The 16,081-nt window shown below is 43.4% G+C and overlaps 1 pseudogene; it reads left to right on the top strand.

Moving 5' to 3' along the window:
• The window catches only part of LOC111977997 (protein tweety homolog 2-like), a 115,901-nt pseudogene that overhangs the window by 80,108 nt on the left and 19,712 nt on the right, over positions 1–16,081 (top strand).

The raw sequence follows: 16,081 nt of genomic DNA, 5'->3' as shown, positions 1-16,081 counted from the left end.
GGCTACTTTATGTTACTGTTCGTCCCTGGTTACTGCTCTGTTACTGTTCTGTCCCTGTTACTGGTTCTGTCCCCTGTTACTATTCCTATTCTGTCCTGTTCTGCTTAACTGTCCTATCCCTGTTACTTCCTATCCCTGTTACTGCTCTGTTACTGTTACTGCTCTGTTACTGTTACTGGTCTGCTACTGTTCTGCACCTGTTACTGTTCTGTCCCTTTTACTGTTCTGTTCCTGTTCTATTCCTATTCTGTCCCTGTTCTGTTACTGTTCTATCCCTGTTAATCTTCTGTCCATGTTACTGTTCTGTCCCTGTTACTTATTTTACTTTTCTATTCCTATTCTGTCCCTGTTCTGTTACTGTCCTATCCCTGTTACTGTCCTATCCCTGTTACTGTTCTGTCCATGTTACCATTCGGTCCCTGTTACAGTTCTGTCCCTATTACTGTTCTATCCCTGTTACTTCTGTTACTGTTACTGTTCAGTCCCTGTTACTGTTCTGTCCCTGTTACTGTTCTGTCTCTGTTCTATCCCTGTTACTGTTCTGCCCCTGTTACTGTTCTGTCTCTGTTACTTTCCTATCCCTGTTACTGTTCTGACCCTGTAACAGTTCTGACCCTGTTACTGTTCTGTTACTGTTCTGCTACTGTTCTATTCTTGTTACTGTTCTGTCCCTGTTACTGTTCTGTCCATGTTACTGTTCTATCACTGTTACTGTTCTGTCTCTGTTACTGTTCTGCTACTGTTCTATTCTTGTCACTATTCTGTCCTTGTTCTGTTACTGTTCAGTCCCTGTTACTGTTCTATCACTGTTACTGTTCTGTCTCTGTTACTGTTCTGCTACTGTTTCATTCTTGTCACTATTCTGTCCTTGTTCTGTTACTGTTCTGTCCGTGTTACAGTTCTGCCCCTGTTACTGTCTGTTACTGTTACTGTCAGTCCCTGTTACTGGTCTGCTACTGGTCTGTTACTGTTCTGTCCTTTTACTGCTCTGTTCCTGTTCTAATCCTATTCTGTCCCTGTTCTGTTACTGTTCTATCCCTGTTACTCTTCTGTCCATGTTACTGTTCTGTCCCTGTTACTCTTCTGTCCTGTTACTTCTTTTACTTTTATGTTACTGTTCTGTCCCTGTTACTGCTCTGTTACTGTTACTGTTCAGTCCCTGTTACGTTCTATCCCTGTTACAGTTCTGTCCCTGTCACCGTTCTGTCCCGGTTACTGTTCTTCCCTGTTACTTCTGTACTTTTCTGTTACAGTTCTGTTACCGTTCTGTTACTGTTCTGTCCCTGTTACTTCTGTTACTTTTCTGTCACGTTCTGTCCCTGTTACTGCTCTGTTACTGTTTACTGTTCAGTCCCTGTTACTGTTCTGTTTCTGTTACTGTTCTGTCCCTATTATCTTCTGTCTGACGTTCTGTCCCTGTTACTGCTCTGTTACTGTTACTGTTCTGCCCCTGTTACTGTTCTGCCCTGTTACTGCTCTGTTACTGTTACTGTTCTGGCCCCTGTTACTGTTCTGCCCCTGTTACTGTTCGCCCCTGTACTGTTCTGCCCCTGTTACTGTTCTGCCCCTGTTACTGTTCTTGACTGTTACTGTTCTTTACTGTTCTGCCCCTGTTACTGTTCTGCCCCTGTTACTGTTCTGTTACTGTTTCCCTTTAGTCTTCAATTCTTTAAAGTATTGTTTGGGCTGTCGTGGAATTGGCTCTTGGAGATTTGCCATGCCCATTTCCAAGAACCATACATTTGTGGTTGATTGAATTGACTTGTAGTCATGCCATAACTGCCATTTCAAGAACCACCCCAGACTTCCTAGAGCGTTAATATACTGTAGCAAGTTAACACTTGACCTGTTTGTCAAGCAGCATGACCAGGTGAACTGGGGACAGCAAGAGGTCATCAGGCCAGGTTGTCCTGGGGCATGAACCTAGGGCTCAGGTCCTCCGAGAGAGAGAGAAGAGAAAGAATGAAAGAAAGAATGAAAAGAAAGAATGAAAAAAAAGGAATGAAGAAGAATGAAAGAATGAAAGAAAGAAGAAAGAAAGAAAGAAAGAAAGAAAGAAAGAAAGAAAGGAAAGAAAGAAAGAAAGAAGAAAGAAAGAAAGAAAGAAAGAAAGAAAAAGAAGAAAGAAAGAAAGGAAAGAAAGAAAGAAAGAAAGAAAGAAAGAAAGAAAGAAAGAAAGAAAGAAAGAAAGAAAGAAAGAAAGAAAGAAAGAAAAAGAGAGAGAGAGCATACTTAAATTCACACAGGACACCGGATAAGACCGGAGAAATACTCCAGATAAAACAGACTGACTCTAGCCCCCCGACACATAAACTACTGGAGCATAAATACTAGAGTCTGAGACAGGAGGGGTCAGGAGACACTGTGGCCCTGTCCGACGATACCCCCGGACAGGGCCAAACAGACAGGATATAACCCTGCCCACTTTGAAAAAAAGAACAGCCCCCACACCACTAGAGGGATATCTCCAACCATCAACTTACCATCCTGAGACAAGGCCGAGTATAGCCCACGAAGATCTCCCCCACCGCACAACCCAAAGGGGGGTGCCAAATAAATGAAGGTTTCCAGTGCTGTAGGAGCTGTATCTACTACGTTTGTTAGGGACAAACTGGATCGTTCAGAATTCCAATGTGGCAATTGTTTGCTTGTCGATGATTATAGGCTTGAGGTGGCTTCCTTGATCACGCAGGTCGCCAGCCTACGTAAGAAACTGGGGGAAACACAGAGTGGAGTGTTTACCTTTTCTACGCCTGTGGCTGAATGGCGTTCGTGCATGTTGGATGCATCTCCGTCTTGTCGTTATCCGACTGGCCGGTGTTGGCTGGAGTTCGTTCACCAGGGGAGCCATCTCCTGCCTCTCCTCCCCATCTGATAGTGGAGTCGAAGGAGCACAGCAAGAAGGAGCACAGCAATCGACGATGGTCGCATGTCACGAGCCGGGGAAGACAGCGGCCTCCCGCAAAGCTGTCTAGACTTCCAACGAGAGGCCCGGAGCAGATACAAACAACTAATAATTTCGCCACCCTGGAGCCTGATCTTCCTGCACCTTCGTCACTGGGGGGGGTACCTGTGTCTGCGGCTATTGTGCCTATTCCAACTCCTTCCCCTACGATTTCGAAGTCGACGTCGGCAACCTTCCGTCCCTGCTCTGGATTGAGCGGGGCCTCTCCATCTGTTGGAGGCCTGCACCATCCTGTGAAGCATGGGAGTGGGTGGATTTCCTCGTCTTTCTCGCCAGCTGTGATTTTGGGCAGCTCCATGGTAAGAAATGTGACTGTCCCTGGTGCAAAAACAATGTCCTATCCCGGAGCTCGTGTAAATGACATTACTAAGCTGCTCCCGTATGTACTACACCAGGACATGGACATCGATTCCATCATAGTCCATGTGGGTTTTAATGACATTTTGAAGGGCAGCTTTGAACAGTTGAAACTGGATTTCAAAGAGCTGATTGACTCTGCTAGACACTAATAAAAGACCCATCATATCTGGTCCTGTGTCCTCTCTGAATTGTGGCATTGAATGTTTAGCAGGATTCTTTCTCTTCACAACTGGCTACATGATTATTGCAGTTCAATGGGTGTAACTTTTGTTGACAATTTCGATACCTTTTGTAAATAAAACACCTTTTATAAGGAGGATGGGATACACCCGAATCATTTGGGTTCATGGATCCTTTCATAGCATTATAAGTCTGTGTTGGAACAATGACTTATCAATGACCCAAGCCCAGCTCAGTTAATTCTGACCATTGTGTCGCTGAGTCATCATAATGCTTTAGCAAATGTACATTATACCAGGGGCATTGGTAGACACAATGTAAGTAACCTAATTGATGTCCCTCTGACTGCCCTGAATGGCTCTGCTGATCCTACAGCTATTGTATGTAGCAAGCATGTGCCTATGAAGCAGATGTATGCTGTTAGCACTGAGGCTGTGTGCCCTAGTAGGAAGTCCAGAAATGCACTTTGATGATACAGTGGTAGCAATACAAGGTTATAACATTTACAGAAAATACAGAAATGCCAGTGGTGGAGGTGTTGCTGTTTATATTCAGAACCACATTCCTGTAAAGATTAGAGAGGATCTCATGTTAACTACTGTTGAAGTAATATGGCTACAGGTTCATCTGCCTCACCTAAAGCCCATTCCTGTGGGAAGCTGCTATAGACCACCAAGTGCTTACAGTCAGTATCTGGATAACATGTGTGAAATGCTTAATTATTTATGTGATATCAACAGAGAGGTTTCATCATGCTGGCCACTCAAAAAAAGCTTCAAACTATAACCAGTGCCTGCAACCTGGTTCAGGTTATCAGTCAACCTACCAGGGTAGTTACAAACAGCACATTAATGAAATCATCAACATGCATTAATCACAACTTTACTAATGCTGCAGAAATGTGCTCGAAAGCAGTATCCAGATCCATCAGATGTAGTGATCACAATATAGTAGCCATATCTAGGAAAARCWAAGTTCCAAAGGCTGGGCCTAATGTAGTGTATAAGAGGTCATACAATAAGTTTTGTAGTGATTCCTGTGTTGTTGATGTAAAGAATATGTGTTAGTTTGTGATGTGTAATGAGGAGCAAACACATGTTGTACTTGACACATTTATGAAATTGCTTATTCCAGTTGCTAATAAGCATGCACCCATTAATGCAATGACTGTAGAAACTGTTAAATCCCTGTAGATTGATGAGGAATTGAAAACTTGTATGGTTGAGAGGGATGAGGCAAAATAAATTTCAAATAAGTCTGGCTGCACAACCGATTGGCAAACATACTGCAAATAGAGAAATCATGTAACTAAACTAAATAAATAAAAAAAAACTACACTATGAAACCAAAAATAAATTATATAAAGAATGATAGTAAAAAGCTTTAAAGCACCTTAAATGACATTTTGTGAAAAAAGTAAAACTTAGCTCCATCATTCATTGAATCAGATGGCTCATTCAACACAAAACCCACTGATATTGCCAACTGCTTTAATTATTTTTTTTATTGGCAAGATTAGCAAACTTAGGCATGACATGCCAGCAAGAAACGCTGACACTACACATCCAAGTATATCTGACATAATTATGAAAGACAAGCATTGTAATTTGGAATTGTGAGTGTGGAAAAATTATTGTTGTCTACCAACAATGACAAGCCACTGGGGTCTGACAGTTTGGATGGAAAATTACTGAGGATAATAGCGGATGATATTGCTACTCCTATTTGCCATATTTTCAATTCAAGCCTACTGGAAAGTGTGTGCCCCCAGACCTGGAGGGAAGCAAAAGTCATTCCGCTACCTAAGAATAGTAAAGCCCCTTCACTGGCTCAAATAGCCCACCAATCAGCCTGTGACCAACCCTTCGTAAAGTTTTGGGGAAAATTGTGTTTGCTCCCCATTACACACCGCAAACCAACAAATATTCTTTACATCAACAACACAGGAATCACTACAAAACTTATTGTATGACCTCTTATAGACTATATTAGGCCCAGCCTTTGGAACTTAGATTTTCCTAGATATGGCTACTATATTGTGATCACTACATCTGATAGATCTGGATACTGCTTTCAAGCACGTTTCTGCAGCATTAGTAAAGATGTGATTAATACATGTTTACTGCTTTAATTTTGCCAGACCCCAAGAAGCGTAGCTGCTGCTTTGGCAGGAGCTAATGGGGATCTATAATAAATACAAATACAAATACACACACATCATACACACTCAGCATATAGTAAGCATGTAACTCATCTTGGCCCTCTGTGCTCCCTGTCTCACCTTGTCATACTTTTTTGGTTACTACTTCATTCCATATGTGTTATTTCATGGTTTTGATCTCTTCACTAGTATTCTACAATGTTGAAAATAATACAAATAAGGTGTTCTAAAACTTTTGACCGGTAGTGTACGTAGACACACACAATGTATATGCACACAAACACACACGTTTTCACTGCACTACAAGATTGTGGTCACATGGTGATGATGTAATTTCCTGAAGGCATTAGTTCATAAGTGGAGAGGGGGTGGATTGGAGTGAGTGGGGGGTCGAGAGGGGCAGAGAAATGCATTTCCTATTGTCTGTCCATGGGGGATGGTTTGGAGGGAGCAGACAGGATGCATGTCTCATTGCCTGCATCATGAAGTCGTAAAGAGGCTGTTATCGACTGGAGGACAACAGAGATGATGCGCCCTGACATCTCTCCTCCTCTTCATATGCTGTTCACTACAGAGCTTTCGCCGTCTCCGAAGAGAGGACTTTTGAATGGCGAGGCAGAGTTAACAGCCCATACCTCACCATACGATATTATCACCTTACTGAGGGACCTCACCATACAATATTATCACCATACTGAGGGACCTCACCATACAATATTATCACCATACTGAGGGACCTCACCACACCATATTATCACCATACTGAGGGACCTCACCATACCATATTATCACCATACTGAGGGATCTCACCATACCATATTATCACCATACCGAGGGACCTCACCATACTATATTATCACCATACGAGGACCTCACCATACCATATTATCACCATACTGAGAGAAATCACCATACCAATATTATCACCATACTGAGGGACCTCACCAACTATATTATCACCATACTGAGGGACCTCACCATAACCATATTATCACTTACTGAGGGACCTCACCATACCTTATTTATCACCATACTGAGGGACCTCACCATACCTATTATCACCATACTGAGGGACTCACCACACCATATTATCACAATACGAGGACCTCACCAAACCGTATTATCACCATACTGTGGGACCTCACCATACCATATTATCACCATACTGAGGGACCTCACCAACCGTATTATCACCATACTGAGGGAACTCACCATACCATATTATCACCATACTGAGGGACCTCACCATACCATATTATCACCATACTGAGGGACCTCACCATACTATATTATCACCTTACTGAGGGACCTCACCATACATATTATCACCATACTGACGGACCTCACCACACCATATATATCACCATACTGAGGGACCTCACCATACCATATTATCACCATACTGAGGGATCTCACCATACAATATTATCACCATCCGAGGACCTCACCAACATATTATCATCTTACTGAGGGACCTCACCATGCCATATTATCACCATACTGAGGGACCTCACCATACCATATTATCACCAACTGAGAGACCTCACCATACAATATTATCACCATACTGAGGGACCTCACCATACTATATTATCACCATACGAGGGACCTCACCATACCATATTATCACCATACTGAGGGACCTCACCATACCATATTATCACCATACGAGGACCTCACACATACAATATCACCATACTGAGGGACCTCACCATACTATATTATCACCATACTGAGAGACCTCACCATACCATATTATCACTTACTGAGGTACCTCACCATACTTTATTATCACCATACTGAGGACCTCACCATACCTTATTATCACCATACTGAGGACCTCACCATACCATATTATCACCATACTGAGGGACCTCACCATACCTTATTATCACCATACCGAGGACCTCCACACCATATTATCAACATACTGAGGCACCTCACCATACCATATTATCACCATACTGAGGACCTCACCATACTATATTATCACCATACTGAGGGACCTCACCATACCTATTATCACCATACTGAGGGACCTCACCATACCATATTATCACCATACTGAGGGACCTCACCATACCTTATATCACCATACTGAGGACCTCACTATACCATATTATCAACATACTGAGGCACCTCACCATACCATATTATCACCATACTGAGGACCTCACCAACTTTATTATCACCATACTGAGGGACCTCACCATACCTTATTATCACCATACTGAGGGACCTCACCATACCATATTATCACCATACTGAGGGACCTCACCAACGTATTATCACCATACTGAGGGACCTCACTAACACCATATTTATCAACATACTGAGGCACCTCACCATACCATATTATCACCATACTGAGGCACCTCACCATACCATATTATCACCATACTGAGGGACCTCACCAACCATTATCACCATACTGAGGGACCTCACCATACCATATTATCACCATACTGAGGGACCTCACCATACAATAACCATACTGAGGACCTCACCAACCATATTATCACTTACTGAGGGACCTCACCATACCTTATTATCACAATACTGAGTGACCTCACCATACCTTATTATCACCATACTGAGGACCTCACCATACCATATATCACCATACTGAGGGACCTATCCATACCATATATCACCATACTGAGGGACCTTACCATACCATATTATCACCATACTGAGGGACCTCACCATACCATATTATCACCATACTGAGGGAACTCACCGTACCTTATTATCACCATACTGAGGGATCTCACCATACCATATTATCACCATACTGAGGGACCTCACCATACCATATTATCACCATACTGAGGACCTCACCATACCAATTATCACCATACTGAGGGACCTCACCATACCATAGTATCACCATACTGAGGGACCTCACCATACCATATATTCACCATACTGAGGGACCTCACCATACCATATTATCACCATACTGAGGACCTCACCATACTATATTATCACCATACTGAGGGACCTCACCATACCAATTACCACCATACTGAGGCACCTTACCATACCATATTATCACCATACTGAGGATCTCACCATACTATATTATCACCGTACTGAGGGACCTCACCATACAATATTATCACCATACTGAGGGATCTCACCATACCAATTATCACCATACTGAGGGACCTCACCATACAATATTATCACCATACTGAGGGACCTCACCATACCATATTATCACCATACTGAGGGACTCACCATACCATATTATCACCATACTGAGGGACCTCACCATACCATATTATCACCATACTGAGGGACCTCACCATACCATATTATCACCATACTGAGGGACCTCACCATACTATATTATCACCATACTGAGGGATCTCACCACACCTTATTATCACCATACTGAGGGATCTCACCACACCTTATTATCACCATACTGAGGATCTCACCACACCTTATTATCACCATACTGAGGGACCTCACCATCTATCACCATACTGAGGACTCACCTACTATTATCACCATACTGAGGACCTCACCATACCATTTATCACCTACTGAGGGACCTCACCATACCATATTATCACCATACTGAGGGACCTCACCATACCATATTATCACCATACTGAGGACCCCATACCTGATTACCTACTGAGGACCTCACCATACCATATTATCACCATACTGAGGGACCTCACCATACCTTATTATCACCATACTGAGGGACCTCACCATACCATATTATCACCATACTGAGGGACCTCACCATACCATATTATCACCAACTGAGGGACCTCACCATACCTTATTATCACCATACTGAGGATCTCACCACACCTTATTATCACCATACTGAGGGACCTCACCATACCTTATTATCACCATACTGAGGACCTCACCATACCATATTATCACCATACTGAGGGACCTCACCATCCTTATATCACCATACTGAGGGACCTCACCATACCATATTATCACCATACTGAGGGACCGATATGATAGTTTTGTGATTCGATGCTATGATTTTATTACGATTTGATGTTCAAGATATTTCCCCATCACTAATGATGACATCATCATCTTTGATTATCACATCCTTGATGACTGCATACTTGATGACTACACTATGACTATAGCAATTTGAAGATTCTAATGTTTGTTGGCCAGGGTTATAATTATTATAGTGTGTTATAAACAGTGTAATAATACTATACCTTTTCTCTCTCTGTGACCCTGCAGTATGATGGTGTTGGGGTGCTGACGTTGATCCTGAGCTGGGCGTCTCTGGGAGCTGACCTGCCACTGCTGTGGTGAGGGAAATTTGACTCTGAGGCCTGCGTTCCAAATGGAACCCTATACCCCAGGGGTGTCAAACATACAGCCGGATCCTGCCATCCAGAGCTACCCTCTCCAACCCTAATCTAGAGCACCTGATTCTAAAAATGTGCTGGTTGATAAGCTGAACCAGGTTAGTTACAAATGGGTTTAAAGTGAAAACCTACAGGACGGTTGCTCTCCTGGAACAGGGTGGACTGAAAACCTACAAGACGGTAGCTCTCCAGGAACAGGGTTAGAGTGAAAACCTACAGGAGGATAGCTCTCCAGGAACAGGGTTAGAGTGAAAACCTACAGGAGGATAGCTCTCCAGGAACAGGTAGAGTGAAAACCTACAGGAGGGTAGCTCTCCAGGAACACTATTGGAGTGAAAACCTACAGGAGGGTAGCTCTCCAGGAACAGGTTGGTGTGAAAACCTACGGAGGGTAGCTCTCCAGGAACAGGGTTAGAGTGAAAACGCACCGAGATAGCTCTCCAGGAACAGGGTTAGAGTGAAAACGCACAGGAGGGTAGCTCTCCAGGAACACTATTGGAGTGAAAACCTACAGGAGGATAGCTCTCCAGGAACAGGGTTAGAGTGAAAACCTACAGGAGGGTAGCTCTCCAGGAACACTATTGGAGTGAAAACCTACAGGAGGATAGCTCTCCAGGAACAGGGTTGGTGTGAAAACCTACCGGAGGTAGCTCTCCAGGAACAGGGTTGGCGTGAAAACCTACAGGAGGGTAGCTCTCCAGGAACAGGGTTGGAGTGAAAACCTTCAGGAGGGGTAGCTCTCCAGGAACAGGGTTGGAGAAAAAAACCTTCAAGAAGGGGTAGCTCTCCAGGAACAGGGTTGGAGTGAAAACCTTCAAGAGGGGTAGCTCTCCAGGAACAGGGTTGGAGTGAAAACCTTCAAAGAGGGGGTAGCTCTCCAGGAACAGGGTTGGAGTGAAAACCTACAGGAGGGTAGCTCTCCAGGAACAGGGTTGGAGTGAAAACCTTCAAGAGGGGGTAGCTCTCCAGGAACAGGGTTGGAGTGAAAACCTTCAAGAGGGGGTAGCTCTCCAGGAACAGGGTTGGAGAGCCCTGATCTTGGGAATATGGCACCATTTTGAAACAACTCAGGACCATGTCCAACTGTTACTGTGCTAATCAATTCTCACCATGGCTGACAGCTAAGACAAATTGCTTTGGGGCCATAAGTGTTCACTCTCACTTTGAAAGTCTTCTTGTAGAGTGTGTGTGTGCGTCTATACTCTGTGCGTGCATGTGAGAGTCTGAGAGAAATCACATTGAATAGTTTTCCGGCAGAAATCCTTAGGGATATGGCTTTATATGTGCTCTGAATACGTATTCACAATGTGCTAGCATAAAGCCATATTGCTTTTACATAGACGAGTACTATTGCAAGTGCATAGTACTATCAAGATGGCGCCGACAGAGAGGGCTGCCTCGCTTCTAGTTCATAGCAAACTTTGCAGTATTTCGTTTTTTTATGTATTATTTCTTACATTGTTAGCCCAGAAAATGTTATGTGTTATTACATACAGCCAGGAAGAACTGTTGGATATCAGAGCGGTGGTAACAGCATTAGAACCAGGAATACATCTTTCCCGAAGTGGATCCTTTGTTCGCACCACCCAGAGCAATTGAACTGATTCCAGAGGCTGACCCAAAACAACGCCGGCAAAGGAGAGGTACTCGGAGCGGTTTTCTAGTCCGACTTAGGAGGCGCACACAGCACCCACCGCTTCCGAGTATATTACTCGCTAATGTTCAGTCCCTGGATAATAAAGTTGACGAGCTCAGGGCAAGGGTTTCTTTCCAGAGAGACATCATACAGGAACTCAAGTCCTTTTTTTCACCCAACCTAGAATAGCTCACAATCAAATGCCAACCGTATTATCTCCCAAAATAATTATCTTTGTTTATAGTCACGGCCGTGTATATCCCCCCGCAAGACTATACCACGACGGCCCTCAAGGAACTTCACTGGACTTTATTCAAACTGGAAACCATATACATTATCCTGATGCTGCATTTATTGTAGCTGGGGATTTTAACAAAGCAAATTTGAGGAAAAGGCTGCCTAAATTCTATCAGCATATCGATGCTAGTACTCGCGCTGCTTAAACACTCAACAATTGCTCCATTTTGCTCATCCTTTCTTATAGGCAGAAACTCCAACAGGAAGTACCGGTGCTAAGGACTATTCAACGCTGGTCTGACAAATCGGAATCCACACTTCAAGATTGTTTTGATTACGCGGACTGGGATATGTTCCAGGTAGCCTCCGAGAATAATATTGACGAATACACTGAGACGGTGACTGAGTTTATCAGGAAGTGTATAAGAGATGTTGTACCCACTGTGACTGTTAAAACCTACCCTAACCAGAGACTGTGGATAGATGGTAGCATTCGCGCAAAACTGAAAGCGCGAACCACCACATTTAACCATGGCAAGGTGACTGGGAATATGGCAGAATACAAACAGAGTAGTCATTCCCCCTGCAAGGCAATCAAACAGGCAAAACATCAGTATAGAGACAAAGTGGAGTTACAATTCAACGGCTCAGACACGAAACGTATGTGGCAGGGTCTACAGACAATCACGGACTACAAAAGGAAAACCAGCCACGTCGCGGACACCAACGTCTTGCTTCCGGACAAGCTAAACACGTTCTTTGCCCGCTTTGAGGATAACACAGTGCCACTGACGCGGCCCGCTACCAAGGACTGTGGGCTCTCCTTCTCCGTGGCCAACGTGAGTAAGACATTTAAGCGTGTTAACACTTGCCGGCCCAGACGGCATCACTAGCTGCGTCCTCAAATCATGTAAAGACCAGCTGGCTGGTGTGTTTACGGACATATTCAATCCCTCCCTATCCCAGTCTTCTGTCGCCACATACTTCAAGATGGCCACCATTGTTCCTGTGCCCAAGAATGCAAAGGTAACTGAGCTAAACGACTATCGCCCCGTAGCACTCACTTCCGTCATCATGATGTGCTTTGAGAGACTAGTCAAGGATCATATCACCTCCACCCTACCTGACACCCTAGACCCACTTCAATTTTCTTACCGCCCCAATAGATCCACAGACGATGCAATCGGCATCACACTGCCCACTGCCCTATTCCATCTGGACAAGAGGAATACCTATGTAAGAATGCTGTTTGTTGACTATAGCTTGGCATTCAACACCATAGTACCCTCCAAGCTCATCATTAAGCTTGACGCCCTGGGTCTGAATACCGCCCTATGCAATTGGGTCCTGGACTTCCTGACGGGCCGCCCCCAGGTGGTGAAGGTAGGAAACAACACCTCCACTTCGCTGATCCTCAACACTGGGGCCCCACAAGGGTGCGTGCTCAGCCCCCTCCCATACTCCCTGTTCACCAATGAGTGCATGGCCAAGCATGCCTACCACACAATCATCAAGTTTGCAGACGACACAACAGTAGTAGGCTTGATTACCAACAATGACGAGACAGCCTACAGGGAGGAGGTGAGGGCTCTGGGAGTGTGGTGCCAGGAAAATAACCTCTCACTCAACGTGAACAAAACAAAGGAGATGATCATGGACTTCCGGAAACAGCAGAGGGAGCACCCGCCTATTCACGTTGATGGGACAGCAGTGGAGAAGGTGGAAAGTTTTAAGTTCCTCGGCATACACATTACTGACAAACTGAAATGGTCCACCCACACAGGCAGCGTGGTGAAGAAGGCGCATTAGCGCCTCTTCAACCTTAGGAGGCTGAAGAAATGTGGCTTGTCACCTAAAGCCCTCACAAACTTTTACAGAGGCACAATTGAGATCATCCTGTCGGGCTGTATCACCGCCTGGTACAGCAACTGCACCGCCCACACCCGCAGGGCTCTCCAGAGGGTGGTGCGGTCTGCACAACGCATCACCGGGGGCAAACTACCTGCCCTCCAGGACACCTACAGCACCCGATGTCACAGGAAGGCTAAAAAGATCATCAAGGCTATCAACCACCCGAGCCACTGCCTGTTCACCCCGCTGTCATCCAGAAAGCGAGGTCAGTACAGATGCATCAAAGCTAGAACCGAGAGACTGAAAAACAGCTTCTATCTCAAGGCCATCAAACTGTTAAATTGCGTTTACTAGCACAGAGAGGCTGCTGCCTATATACATAGACTTGAAATCATTGGCCACTTTAATAAATGGAACACTAGTCACTTTAATAATGTTTACATATCTTGCATATCTTACACTCATCTCATATGTATATACTGTATTCTATACTGTTCTACTGTATCTAAGTCTATGCGACTCTGACATTGCTCTTCCATATATTTAGATATTCTTAATTCCATTCCTTTACCTAGATTTGTGTGTATTAGGTATATGGTGTGAAATTGTTAGATATTACTTGTTAGATATGGCTGCACTGTCGGAACTAGAAGCACAATCATTTCGCTACACCCGCAATAACATCTGCTAAACACGTGTATGTGACCAATAAAATTTGATTTGAATGGAGAGGGTATTTTCTCAACCAACATTTCTTACCCCTTACTGCTGTCTGAAAAAAATGTGATTGGATGTCTGTCTTGAGTCAGATTAAACTCGGTATGACAAACACTGAGGAGAAGGAGTTGGAGACAGTAAAGAGGCTGCTGGAAAAGGAGAAAGGGCTGGGTTTTTGGACCCCTTTTCATTTCAATGAAACTTTCCATACATATTTTCCTATGGTAGAAGTGGTCAGAAAGTGACTTTTTGGTCCAAAGCATTCAGGAGATAGAGGTACTCAAAGTTGACCCATTTTGCCTACACCACCCTATCATGACACATCCATGTCTTCATAACTGGAAAAGGTAAACAGTTGAGTTTGATATCATTTTAAAGCTTACAAACAGGGTTGTCAAACTACTTTACAATAAATTGTCATTTTCTAACCTTTAACGTCAATGATCTAAAAACACATATTTTCGTGTATCTTTAGATTAGACCCTATTTTACATCATCTTTAGATTAGACCCTATTTTACATCATCTTTAGATTAGACCCTATTTTACATCATCTTTAGATTAGACCCCTATTTTAACATCATCTTTGAATTAGGACCCTATTTTACATCATCTTTAGAATTAGACCCCTATTTACATCATCTTTAGATTAGACCCTATTTTACATCATCTTTAGATAGACCCTATTTTACATCATCTTTAGAATTAGACACCCTATTTACATCATCTTTAGATTAGACCCTATTTGTTGGCAACTCATACTTAGGAAGGTGTTCTTCATGTTTTGGTGTTGATGTGTATAGTTAACCAGATCTGTCATCATCATTATACAACCAACTAGTCAATGATGTTCTGTCAGGGATTATGAAACGAATGATGATGATGTTTCTATCTTGGGAGCATCTGAATGCATGTGATTCTCTGTTTCTATCTTGGGCATCTGATGCATGTGATTCTCTCGTTTCTATCTTGGAGCATCTGAAATGCATGTGATTCTCTTGTTTCTATCTTGGAGCATCTGGATGCATGTGATTCTTGTTTCTATCTTTGGAGCATCTGAAATGCATGTGATTCTCTGTTTCTATCCTCTGGAGCATCTGAATGCATGTGAATCTATGTTTTCTATCTTGGAGCATCTGAATGCATGTGCTTCTCTGTTTCTATCTTGGAGCCTCTGGATGCATGTGATTCTCTGTTTCTATCTTGGAGCATCTGGATGCATGTGAATCTATGTTTCTTATCTTGGAGCATCTGAATGCATGTGATTCTCTGTTTCTTATCTTGGAGCATCTGGATGCATGTGAATCTATGTTTCTATCTTGAGCCATCTGAAAATGCAATGTGAATCTATGTTTCTATCACTTGGAGCATCTGAATGCATGTGATTCTCTGTTTCTATCTTGGAGCATCTGGATGCATGGTGAATCTATGTTTCTATCTTGGAGCATCTGAATGCATGTGAATCTATGTTTCTATCTTGAAACATCTGAATGCTTGTGAATCTTTTTCTATTCTTGTGAGCATCTGAATGCATGTGAATCTATGTTTCCTATCTTGAAACATCTGAATGCTTGTGAATCTTTTTCTATCTTTTGAGCATCTGAT

The sequence above is a fragment of the Salvelinus sp. IW2-2015 genome, linkage group LG18 (assembly GCF_002910315.2).
Source record: "Salvelinus sp. IW2-2015 linkage group LG18, ASM291031v2, whole genome shotgun sequence".
NCBI classification, from domain to species: domain Eukaryota; kingdom Metazoa; phylum Chordata; class Actinopteri; order Salmoniformes; family Salmonidae; genus Salvelinus; species Salvelinus sp. IW2-2015.
Note: the sequence above shows the minus strand (reverse complement) of the source record. Positions and strands in the feature narration are given on the sequence as shown.